Genomic DNA, 12,887 nt, shown 5'->3' on the forward strand with positions numbered 1-12,887 from the left:
CTAATCCTCTCCCTGAGCTCTTTTATTGGTTTAATATAGTTTAAGGATTAGAGAAAATGATTTTCAAATCCTGCCTTGGATATCTGGCTCAAGTCTAATATTTTACTGATGGAGCTTAATTGTTCTTAACCTCAGGTTTTGTTTTGAAAATTTGTATTTCTCTATGGAATATTCCCCCAAAAATCAAATTTATTGGTGATACCATTATGACGTCTGTGTCCCAAAATTATTTTTAAACCTTCAGTTGGGCAATTGCTACCTTGTCACATCCAGTTTGTTATGCATCTATTTATACATCAGTCCATACCTCTGGTCTATAAGCAACTCCAAGATAAGGGCATGGTCTTATTAATACTTTTATCCCTACTATACAGTCCTTGATTGATAATTGGATTTAATGAGTACTTATGAAAGAAATAAATGCCAGTTCTTTTTTCAAATACCTTTACTAGCATGTATTATTCCTCACGTTTGCCTGTTTGATTCAGAGTCTTGGTGGTAGTGTTCAGATGAGTATCTGTGTTGCTCATCATGCCTCCATGGACCCACAGAGGTCCTGGGTGGGGGATATCTCTGTCCAATATAATTAGTAACATTTGCTGATAATTTTTTAAGTGAAAAGTTGTCAGGCTATAGCCCATGGGCCAAATCTTCCACATTTCTTGTTTTTGTATACGCTGCAAGAAAGAAGTGGTTTCCACAATTTTAAATGGTTAAAAAGAAAACAAAAGGAGAATAATATTTTCTGACAAGTATTCAAATTTCAATGCCCATAAACTGAGATTTGGATTTCATTTCAAAAGTTATTCATGGATTTATTTTTTCTCTCTTGTTATGGAAGTACCTACATAAAAGCCTCACTTGCTTCTCTACGCACAACTCCTAAAATATTTACTAACTGTCCCTTAAGAGAAAAACTTTGCTGACCCCCTTCTCTAAATGCTTAACATGTTAAAAGAGGGAAAGTGAGTGGCCCACACTGATTGAATTAGAAATTTGCTGGACTGGAATGTGAGCACAAATTCAGTGATTCATGATTCTTCCTTTTACCCTAACACTGATTGAAAGTGTTAAATTGTGATGGTGATAGATCTTAAATAGATCTAGTAAGATCTATTTATATGTATGATCTTAACTTGGAATCTTTCCTTAAAAATCAAATTTATTAGTGATACTGTAAGAATTACTCAACATAAATAAATAAATTGAATATATATATGATGACCCTGAATTTTAACAAGGATTTGTATGGTGGATAGCTTGATAATTATTCCCACTCATAAACTATGACTGCATAATCTATTGAGTTACACCCGTCTCCTCTCTCTTCAAATGTTTGCAGACACTACTCCAGCATCTGCTAGTGGCCATTGCCTTTTGAACGAATGCCAGTACTACTGCTCCACCTTTGCCAGCTCCTCACTTGTCTCATGTTTTGGCTTGGAGGTCACTGGAACTGAAAGTGCTGAGGTGGGGGATTGGCACAGTTACTTTTGCAGCTTCAGGTCCTTAATGCTGCAGTTTCACACCAGTGTGCTTCAGCACTTCTTAATTGTCAGCAGTGAAGTTCTGCAGCTGACTTTGTCAAATTTGTCTATGTGCTCACAAAATTCCTGGGAAGGTTGACTGGAGTAACACCTAGACACTGTTCTTATTCATGGTCATAACTCCGTTTCTTTTTACATAAAGGCAGGGAAAGTGCTCGTACTCTCTTTAGGTTCCAGGAATCTCTTCTCTGCTTCAAGGGCATCGTCTCAGCATTTAGATATGGTTGTGACCCCTCCGTCTTTGTTTTGAACTATAGCAAAGGCAGCTGATTGAAAGCTGGATTCAAAGATCCCAAATTTCTCCCACAGGCCTGAGGATATTTCTATACAAGTCACATTTACCAGTGATAGCATAAGAATTACTCAAAATCAATATGCAAATTGAAGACACATGATGATCCTAACACTTAACAAGGGTCCTGGCAATGATAATGGCTTGAAACCTGTATAACTCAATACATGATCTTTAATGAATAAATGAATGAATTAAAGAAAATATTCAACTATGAGAAAGGTCAATTATATTTCCAAAGATTCATAATTTTTTAGTGACTTAACCAACTCCATTCTTTTGCAGATACATGAATAGCCCTCTGGGTTCCCAAGGAAAAGTAAATTTGAAACTTTGTGTAAGCGACATATATTTTCAGAGTTACTAACTGATATAAAAATAAACACATATGTTATAAAAGTACCAGGATTCATATCATGACCCTAAAAGTGTTCCTATGTTTTAGTATTGTTTGGGAAAACTTTGCATATACAGATTTTGGTCTTAATTATTTTCCACTAAACTCAAATATTTTCTTTTTTCTTCTAAAAAGAAGCATAGATCATACTCCTTTTTCTTTCCAGGGAGGGGGGATTTGGTTGGAGTTTTTAAACTGTGATCTTCTTCAAGGCAAGCTGCCTGCTCAGAGCCAAAAGATACCTCCCAATAGCCATTTTCTCTAATGGAACAAGATGATAATAACTTTCCTTGTCCATGATTGCCTCACAAAACTATTGAGTTTCATGGAAAGTTTCTAGTGATGGCTTATTTCTTCAATACAATCTTTCTACCACAGAATTTCAATTTAGTTATAGATTTATAGATTATAATCCCAATTTGATAGAGAAAATATTGTCAGGGTACTTAATATTTTTCAAGCAAAAGCATCCCAAAGGTCTTTTCCCTTCCTCCATTTATTTGACAATATGGCTCTCTGCAATCCAGTTTTGGCATGGGTGCAATTTTCTGGCTGTAGTGATTTTGGCTTTTCTTGTCTGCAAATTCCCTTATCCTATTTCATCCTCAGGCACTCATGCTGCCTGAACTGACCTCTACCCTCTCTCTTTAGGAATACTTTAGATACCCATAAAAACCTGTCATGATTTAATTTTTGGTTATGGTAACTTTGAAAAATAAGACCTCATTCCTATTTTAAATTTTTTAATCCACCAGATAGGTTAAACATTATACCTCTGTTTACTGGCTTTGGATTTGGAATTATTGACATTATCAACATTTGTGTATTATGCATGTTCTTCTCATTGTATGATACATATTTCATGCATGAAATTGCTTAATCCTTTTAAATTTTGTCGTGATGGGGATACTGTTATTAGTCCCATTTTACATATAATGGAACTGAGCAGAGCTTGTGCTCAAAGCAATTTCTTTCTGACCCAAAGTCTCTTTTCTCAACATCCATCCTGTAACACTCAGATAATTTTTAGATGATGTAACATAAGAACTTTTTCAAATCCCCCAGATTTTTTCCTTTCATAAATAGAAGTTATATATTCTATCATGGGCTTACCTAGTATGGATTTCAATTTCTTCTTGTGAATGTTGTTTTATCATTCTGAAAGAGAATGGAGAATAAAGAACTGATGATATTTCTCTTTTCCTTTAATTTCTCCAAATGATTGCAGTGGTTGTCTATGGTTTTAAGAAGTGAGCCTATACCATATTTGTGTCTGCTTATATTGGATGAAATGAAGCACTTTGAGAATTACTGTTTTCCTCACACTGATCCATCTTGATACTTATGTTTCTGACTCTAATATTACAAGTCCATATTTTTTTCCTACCATTTCTTGTTAAATACCCTCCTTTTCAATGTTTCCACTAAAAACTACTACTGTAGTCAAGTTTTTGATAGGTATATATTAAGTAAAGTTCTCTAGAGAAATAGAACTAAAAGGAGATACATGTAAATATTATGAGCTTTTTATAAAAGTTGTTTCAAGTATGCACATTCTATAGGTCAGGCTGCAAGCTAGAAATTCTAATGAAGGTTTTCAATTCTTTCCCCAAAAGAAACTGGCTGGCTGAAGTAGAGATGGGAACTCTCTCTTCTGCCTGCTGAAATCATCGTTTCTCCTTTTAAAGCCTTCAGCTGATTATATGAGACTTCTCTCATTGCTGAAGTCTTGCTCCTTAATTGAACATAGATACAATCAGCCAAAGATGCAGTCACCTTACTGATGACTTAATTTCAAGAAATATCCTCACAGTAACAATCAGACCAATGCTTGCTTGAGACAATAGCTGGACACGATATCCTGGTCAAATTGACACATGAACCATCAAAACATGCTATTTAAGTCTTGAAGTTAAAGCATATGTAAGTTGTCTTAACTTGCCAGAATTGATATCACAAGTACCAGAAATTGGTTTTAGCTTAAACAAGAGGAATTTTTGGCTCACAATTTCAGAGGTGAAAGTTCAACGTCATAATTTCAGTAAGGCCTGCTTTCTTCTCCAAAAGAAAAGAAAAGAAAGACTTCAAGTCAGAGTTCTAAATTCAAAACAGGAAAAACTAGAAAAAGATGAACAAAACTAAACTCAGAGTCAGAAGAAGGAAGGAAATAACAAATATTAGAGAGGAGATAAATGAAATAGAAAACAAAACCAAAACAACAATGACAACAAAATATTAGAGAAAATCAACAAAATCAAAAGATCAGTAAAATTGACAAATCTTAAGCTGGACTAAGAAAGAGAGAGGACACAAATAACTAAAATTAGAAATACCCAGAAATTACTTCCAACCAGTTTGGAAAAAAAAAGACATATAAGAATATTGTGAAAAACTGTACGCCTATAACTTAGGTAAACTAGATGTATTGGGAAAATTCTTAGAAACACACAGACTACCTACCTACATTGACTCAAGAAGAAATAGGGAAACGGACTTTGGCCCAGTGGTTAGGGCGACCGTCTACCACATGGGAGGTCCGCGGTTCAAGCCCCGGGCCTCCTTGACCCGTGTGGAGCTGGCCCATGCGCAGTGCTGATGCGCGCAAGGAGTGCCCTGCCACGAAGGAGGGAGCAGCCTGCTGAGGAATGGCGCCGCCCACACTTCCGGTGCTGCTGACGACAACAGAAGCAGACAAAGAAACAAGACGCAGCAAAAAGACACAGAAAACAGACAACCGGGGGGAGAGGAGGGGAATTAAATAAATTAAAAAAAATAAATCTTTAAAAAAAAAAAAAAGAAGAAATAAAAGGCCTCAACAAACCAATTACTATTAAAGAAATTGAATCAGTAATCAAAAACCTCCAAACAAAGAAAAGAACAGGACCAGAAGGCTTCACAGGGGAATTCTACCAACATTCCAAGAGAAAACTCCAATTCTGCTTAAAAAAACTCTTACAAAAAAATTGAAGATAAAGGAACATTCCCAAATGTATTCTGTAAATCCAACACCACCCTCATACCAAAGCCAGGGAAAGATACCACAAGAAAAGAATGATTCTTATGAACATAGATGCAAAAATCCTTAACAAAATACTAGCAAACCAAATTCAAGAGCATATTAAGAGAATTATACACCATGATTAAGTGGAATTTACCCCCTTGTGATTTATAAGAAAATCAATTAATGTAATAAACCACATTAATAGAATGAAGGAAATAATCACATTACCATTTAAATTGATACAGAAAAGGCTTCTGATAAAATCAGCATTCATTCATGATAAAAACACAAGGAATAGAAGGAAACATCTTCGACATGATAAAGGGCATATATGAAAAACACACAGCTAACATCCTACTTCATGGTGAAAGACTGAAAGTTTCACTCTAAGATCAGGAACAAGACAAGGATGCCCACTGTCACCACTTTTATTTGATATTGTATTGAAAATCCTTGCCAGAGCAATTAGGCAAGAAAAAGAAATAAAAGACATCTGATTTGGAAAAAAAAGAAGGAAAACTTTCCCTATTTTCAGATGATATTATCCTACTATACAGAAAATCCTGAAAACTCCATAAAAGAGCTCTTACAGATAATAAATGAATCTAGTGAATTGGCAAGGTATAAGATCAACACCTAAAAATCAGTAGTGTTTCTATACACAATGAAGAACTGGAAGAAGAAATTAAGAAAAAAAATTTTCATTCACAATAGTGACTAAAATAATCAAATATCTAATGATAAATCTAACCAAGGATGAAAAGGAATTATACTCCGCAAAATACAAAACATTGCTAAAAGAAATTAAAGAAAACCTAAATAAATGAAAGGACACTCTTTGTTCAAGACTGGAAAACCAAATATTACCAAGATGTCAATAATACCAAAAGCAATTTATCAATTCAGTGTAAAAACAATCAAAATTCCAACAACTTTCTTTGCAGAAATGGAAGAGCTAATGAACAAATTTATGTAGAAGGGTAAGGGGCTCCAAATGCCTAAAACCAGCTTGAAAGACATGAAGTAGGAGGACTCATAGTTCTAGATCTTAAAACTTATTACAAAGCCACAGTAATCAAAACAGCATGGTACTGACACAAGGTCAGACAAATAGACCAATGGAATTGAGTTGAGAGCTCAGAAATCAAACCTCACATATATAGACTAACTGATTTTTGACAAGATGGAGAAGACCACTTAATTGGAAAAGAATAGTCTCTTAAACAAATCATGCTAGCAAAACTGGATCTCCATTTGCAAATTGAGGATGACCCCTACATCATATGCAAAAATGAACTCACAATGGATAAAAGACCTTAATATTAATATAAAAGCTAGAACTGTGAAAGCAAAGCATCTTTAAGACTTTGTGTTAGGCAATTTATTCTTAGACTTTATACCCAAAGCACAAGCAACAAAAAAAATTGGATAAATGGAACTTTATCAAAATTAAAAACCTTATGCCTCAGAGGACTTTATCATGAAAGTAAAATGGCAACCTACAAAATGGGAGAAGATGTTTGGAAACCACATATCCAGTAAAGGTTTAATAGCCAGAATATAAAAAGAAACACTTCAGCTTAACAACAAAAAGACAGACACCCCAATTAAAAATGGGCAAAAGATTTGAATACACATCATTCCACAGAAGATATTGAAATGGCTAGAAAGCACATGAAAAGATGCTCAACATCTTTATCCACAGGGGAAATATAATTCAAAACTACAATGACATACCATTTCACACGCATTAGAATTGTTACCATTTAAAAATGGAAAATAAGTGTTGGAGAGGATGTGCAGAAACAAGAACACTTATTCACTGTTGGTGACAATTAAAAATGGTGGAGCCCCTGGGAAAAACAGTTTGGCACTTCCTCAGAAGGCTAAGTTTAGAACTACTACATAACCTGGCAATCTCACTATTAGGTATATATACCCAGCATAATTGAAAACAGGGACTGGAACAGATAATTTGCACACCCATGTTCATAGCCACAATTGCAAAAGGATGAAAGCAACCCAAATGTCCATCAACCAATGAATGGATAAATAAAATGTGATATATACATATAATGGAATATTATTCAGCTGTAAAAAAGAATGATGTCCTGATCTATGAAGAAAAATAAATGAACACTGATGACATCATGTTGAAGGAAATAAGCCAAACACAAAAGAATAAGGATTATATATACTCACTGATTTGAAACAGTTAGAATAAGCACTCATTGAGTTAGAATTTAGAATATAGGTTATCAGTGAATGGGGCATGGATAAGGAGTGGACATTTAAGGTTTAAAATGTACAGCATTCCTATGGAATGGTGGAAATGTTTTGGTAATGGATAGTGGTAATGGTAGCACAACATTGTAAATGCAATTAACAGCACTGAAATATATATCTGATATGATTAAAAGGGGAAATATTAGATTGCATATATGGCAATGGGATTAAAATTTTTGAAAAATCCATGAAACTACACCACACAAACTGGGAACCCTAAGGTAAACGATGGATTTTTAATTAGTAGTATAATTATAAAAATGTGTTATTATAACTTGCAAGGGATGCTCCACACCAATTCAAGATGTTGGTGCTGGGGAGTTTAATGGGAATCCTATAATTTTTGCATGACTATTTTGTAAACCCACAGCTTCTCTAATAAAGAAAAATTAAAACAGAATCCTTAAGTCAGAGAGTCCTTGAAAGCAATTAGTATTTTTATTTTCTTTCCGCCAGTACCAAATATAGCACTGGATTCACAGTTAGGTCTCATGAAATTTTGAATTTCAAAAAATACATTTTTGTGTTTATGTGTATATTATTTTGTATCATGTTTTGCTAATTGAATTATAAATTCATATAGGATTTATGATGAAAGTTTAGTTGGGAATATGGCAACAATTAGATCTAATTTGTCAAAAGTTAATTTTCATCTACTAAGCAGCAGCCTATTTTTCATCTTTAGTCTAAGCTCCAGAAAGAAATGGCATACAGTGTTACCTCTACATTTCAGCATTTTGTACACCCAGAGCTTCTGTGGATCTTGCTGCCTTTATTAGCTTTTGCAGAAGGACACATTAACCTCTGCTGACCAGTTAGTATTCAGAATAAAATTCTGGATATTTTATAACTTGTGGCAATGCTTATTAGAGAGCTGTGAATGGGCATGGGATAGAAGTGAAGAGTTTAGGGTGCTACTCATGATATCCCTTAAAACCTCCTGATTTTTAAATATGAGCAAACTTCTTGAAATTCCAATTTTAAAGATAGCATCAAGGAGAACTAACATGAATCAAAAAAGTTCATTTTCCTTAGAAAAAGACTAATGCTTTCACATAAATGATTAACACTCTATGGTGTTGTCATGTTTAACGTCCTCTTTCCATTTTCCTTTCCCCCTTTAGGCTGTCACTCACTGCCAAAAAAAAAATGTTATTAATTTTAAAGTTGTGCTTGTTCAGCTTTTTATCTTCCTACTGTTTAGTTTATATGAATTGAAAGTTTTAAAATAAAATTCATATTTGGTTTTATTAAGCCCTTATTTCTCATAAAGCCTGTTTGCCTGTTTTATAGTTTCACAGATTAGAGTATTAATGAATAAGCACAAAACTTCAGAGTGCAATCTCCCTTTGTAATTTCAAAGGTGACATTTTTCCAGGTAATGAGTAATTTCCAATGAACAGGCAGAGCCTCAAAAAGTCTTTTTTCCTCATATTTTAGGTGATAGGTTTATAATACCTATTGTGAATTCTTCACTGGATCTGACCTAATCAATCCATTAAGATAGCAGAATAGTAAATGGTTTTCCTTTTTATATTTTAATATTAAGTTCACTAATATTAACTAAGTAAGTAATTCTGCCACTTCATCTTGAAGGAGCCATTCTTGTAATGCAAAGGATATAAAATAAACAACTGTCTAATGAGAGATGGAGCTTTTTTTTTTTTTCAGCTATTCAATCCAAAGCAATGAAATGTTATGGAACTGAAAATAGACCATGCTGGGTTCTAAATGACAGATGGAAAGGAGGGAAGGAAGGAAGGAAGGAAGGAAGGAAGGAAGGAAGGAAGGAAGGAAGGAAGGAAGGAAGGAAGGAAGGAAGGAAGGAAGGAAGGAAGGAAGGAAGGAAGGAAGGAAGGAAGGAAGGAAGGAAGGAAGGAAGAAGGGAAGGGAGGGAGGGAGGGAGGGAGGGAGGGAGGGAGGGAGGGAGGGAGGGAGGGAGGGAGGGAAGGGAGAGAAAAGAAACAGTGAAGGATGGAACATCCTGGGAATAGAGTCTCTTACGTTAGGGAAGAGTGTTTGCTTTTGATCCTTTTTCACTTTGGCAACAATATAATAAGTGGCAATAAAGAGCCCCATGACTTACTATAACACAAGGCTTTTAGTGTGATGGATTCAATTTTTCATCGCTTAATAAAAATATATCATATATCAGCTAAAAACAATGTCCCTGGGACAGACATGGGCAAATAAGCATCAAAGTGATATGGGTAATTTTATGACTTTACTATGGTTATTTGGCCATCTCTGGCCCAGAGGTACTCTGTTTTTACCTAATGATGATATTATTTATTTCTTTTTTGCATTTTTAGGTGTTTATGCTTGTATCTATACTGTGACTCCATGAATCAATCAATAATGGTTAATACCTGAAATATGGAAGATGACCTACACACCCACATCAAACCAAACACGCACAAAAATATTTTCCTTCATTTTGTAATAGAATTACAAAAATTATTAAGGGTTTTAGAGATATTAGGTATTAATCTCAATTTATAAGTGAGGAGACTGGGATTAAATATCTTGCTACGCTAATAAAACATGGATTTAAATTCAAGTCTGTCGGGAAACGGACTTGGCCCAGTGGTTAGGGCGTCCGTCTACCACATGGGAGGTCCGCGGTTCAAGCCCCGGGCCTCCTTGACCCGTGTGGAGCTGGCCATGCGCAGTGCTGATGCGCGCAAGGAGTGCCCTGTCACGCAGGGGTGTCCCCCGCGTAGGGGAGCCCCATGCGCAAGGAATGCACCCCGTAAGGAGAGCCGCCCAGCACGAAAGAAAGAGCAGCCTGCTGAGGAATGGCGCCGCCCACACTTCCCGTGCGGCTGACGACAACAGAAGCGGACAAAGAAACAAGACGCAGCAAAGAGACACAGAGAACAGACAAGGGGGGGGGGATTAAATAAATAAATAAAATAAATCTTAAAAGATAAATAAATAAATAAATTCAAGTCTGTCTCAAATAAGAGCCCATTTAATTAATTAATTTATATACCAAGAATTCAAAACATAGAAAATACATTATGTTTATATTCACCCTTTGTATTTTCTCACAATTAGTTTAGTAAGCATCAATAATTTATTTTTAAAATATTGATTGAGAATTTACAATTAATACTTATAACACTATAGTGTGGGCAGAGAACAAATATTTTCCTTCTGTTCTTGGGAACTTAAAAATCCAGTGCTGTACTTAGGAAAATGTAGGAACATGTCATAAGAGAGGTATAGGTGACACAATGGCTGAAAGATGGGAATAATCCCTTTGTTCTTAAAGCCACAAAAGTTTTCATGGAAGAGATGGCCCTTTTCTTTTCCTTACTGTGATGGGTTGGGGGAATGATGCTCCCTGAGAAGGAATGGCGTGAGTCATTGCATAGAGGTTTGAAGGTACAGAACATAGTTAAGGAGGTCTGAGGAGTACAGTCTGTCCAGAGTGTGCACAGTTGAAGCAATGTACTGCAAAACAACTTTGGATAGAAAAACCAGGACTATATTCCAGCTTTCCAGGTAGGCTGTATTTTCATTTAACATTTGCATTGGGGCTGTTTGTGTGGTGGGGAACAGTTTGTAGGGAAAGGGAAAGGTGCATGCTGTCTTGCAGAGGCAAGGCTTCCTTATTGTCTCCAATGAATGGAGAGTATGTGTGTGTGTGTGTGTGTGTGTATGTCAGGTGGTGAGGTGCTATTCCTTACTAAGGAGGTATGGGCTATTTTTGCAGGCTCATATGGTTCATGGGAATGTGGACTTTCAAGATTTTCAGGCGAATCAACCTTGATGTTCATATGCCATTTGTCAGTGCCCCATTCTTCTCCAATCATTAGCTTGAATTTAATTTAAAGACTTGTATTACGTTAGTTTTTTCAGGGGCTTGCCTATACTTACTGTTAATTCTTGTGACTGGTCAATATTCTCCAGCAACTCACTGCAGGATAAAATAATCTCTTCAGCCTTCACACTTATTTTTTTAAGTGCCTATTAATAACTCTTAGCTTTTTAATTTTTACCCCCAGCTTTGGCCAATGAGAGTTTTTTCAGTTGGCTCCTGAGTAACAGTATGGAGTATATATGTATTCTTTCATATGGTTGTAGGTTTACAGAAAATATTCCTCAAACATCTGATATGTTGCCCTAGCTAATCTCTGCTTTTCCATCCCAGGTCACCACCAGAGAATTATACTACGATTGTGTGCCACGGGCATTCTGAGCTCTTCCTGCCACCAGTGATGGAGTTCTCAGTTTCTCTGTAGCAATACCCCATTTTAGTTTCTTGCACCATACCTATCACCAGCTGTCACTGGCTAGGTTTCCTGGAAACATTCTCTGAGATGGAAGCAAGATTGGGCAGAAGTTTAGCTGTAATGCAGCTTCATCCAAGGTCTCAAGTGAACACACAGGAAGTTTTGAAGACCTGGAGCTTAGATGGCCCATACTGGGATAGTGGAATTCAGTCATTGAATATGTGTAGCCCCAGGAAGTAAGCATGACTTTAGGCAGGGCACTTTTCTTCAGCTGAATCAATCCTCATCCTTAAAGATGGTTGAGAGCTGGGGCCCATCTTCTGGTGGTCCTTCCAGCCCCTGGGGGGATGACTACTTCTATTGTGATTGGATATCTGGCAGCGCATAATGTTATAAACCAAAATCTCTGTTTCCACTTTAATTCTACTTCAGAATTCATCCCACTGCTCATTGACTTTCCTAATTCCCACTCCACTAAAACAGATCTAGTAAAAGTCACTAATGACTTCCTTAAGGCTGCTTTGGTCAAAAAATTCTGATACTACTATATTGTGTCCTTGGACCTAGAGCCTAGTGGTGGCCTACTGTCTCCTAGGAAACAAAGGGTGTGCATTTGAGAAAAATGCCTGGTTCCATGTGGAGAAGGGACTGACTCTCCAATCTAAGTGATTACCCCATGCCTAATTTGTCCTTAGACTTAGCTCATTTTCTCATAGTATTTTCTATATGTGTTCAGTTCCTAAATAGACAGTAAAATGCTTAAAGACAGAGACTTATTCATATTTGTATTCTCATCAACTTTTATAATTTTTAGTACATGTTATGATAGTTTCCTATTCCTTCCCTTTCATGATAATGGTGGCCCAGAGGGAGAACTTCAAGATGTGACATAAATGAAAATGCTACTATAGTAGTGCAAGCAACAGATAATAAGAGTGAATTAGAATGAAACAATGAGGATAGAAAAGGGATTAGATGAAAAGATAACAGATTAATTTGACTTGATTTTATGATTTGCTTTCAATGTTAGCTGAGAGAAAGGTAGCAGGAACAATTATGGTGTTGTTAAGGATTCCAAGGACACAAAAAAGACTGGTTTAGGAGCAAGGGGAAATGATAAAGT

At 35.9% G+C, this 12,887-nt stretch overlaps 1 long non-coding RNA gene across 1 annotated transcript in view; it reads right to left on the reverse strand.

The window, feature by feature from the left end:
• Positions 1-597: 597 nt before the first annotated feature.
• The window catches only part of LOC131278770 (uncharacterized), a 55,535-nt gene continuing 43,245 nt past the window's right edge, over positions 598-12,887 (reverse strand). The window contains exons 2-3 of the long non-coding RNA XR_011649390.1: positions 3,350-3,394; positions 598-677 (exon numbers count right to left, since the gene is read on the reverse strand). This is a non-coding gene — a long non-coding RNA (uncharacterized lncRNA). The remainder of the gene's footprint in view (positions 678-3,349; positions 3,395-12,887) is intronic.

Source organism: Dasypus novemcinctus, chromosome 1 (assembly GCF_030445035.2).
Source record: "Dasypus novemcinctus isolate mDasNov1 chromosome 1, mDasNov1.1.hap2, whole genome shotgun sequence".
Lineage (NCBI taxonomy): Eukaryota > Metazoa > Chordata > Mammalia > Cingulata > Dasypodidae > Dasypus > Dasypus novemcinctus.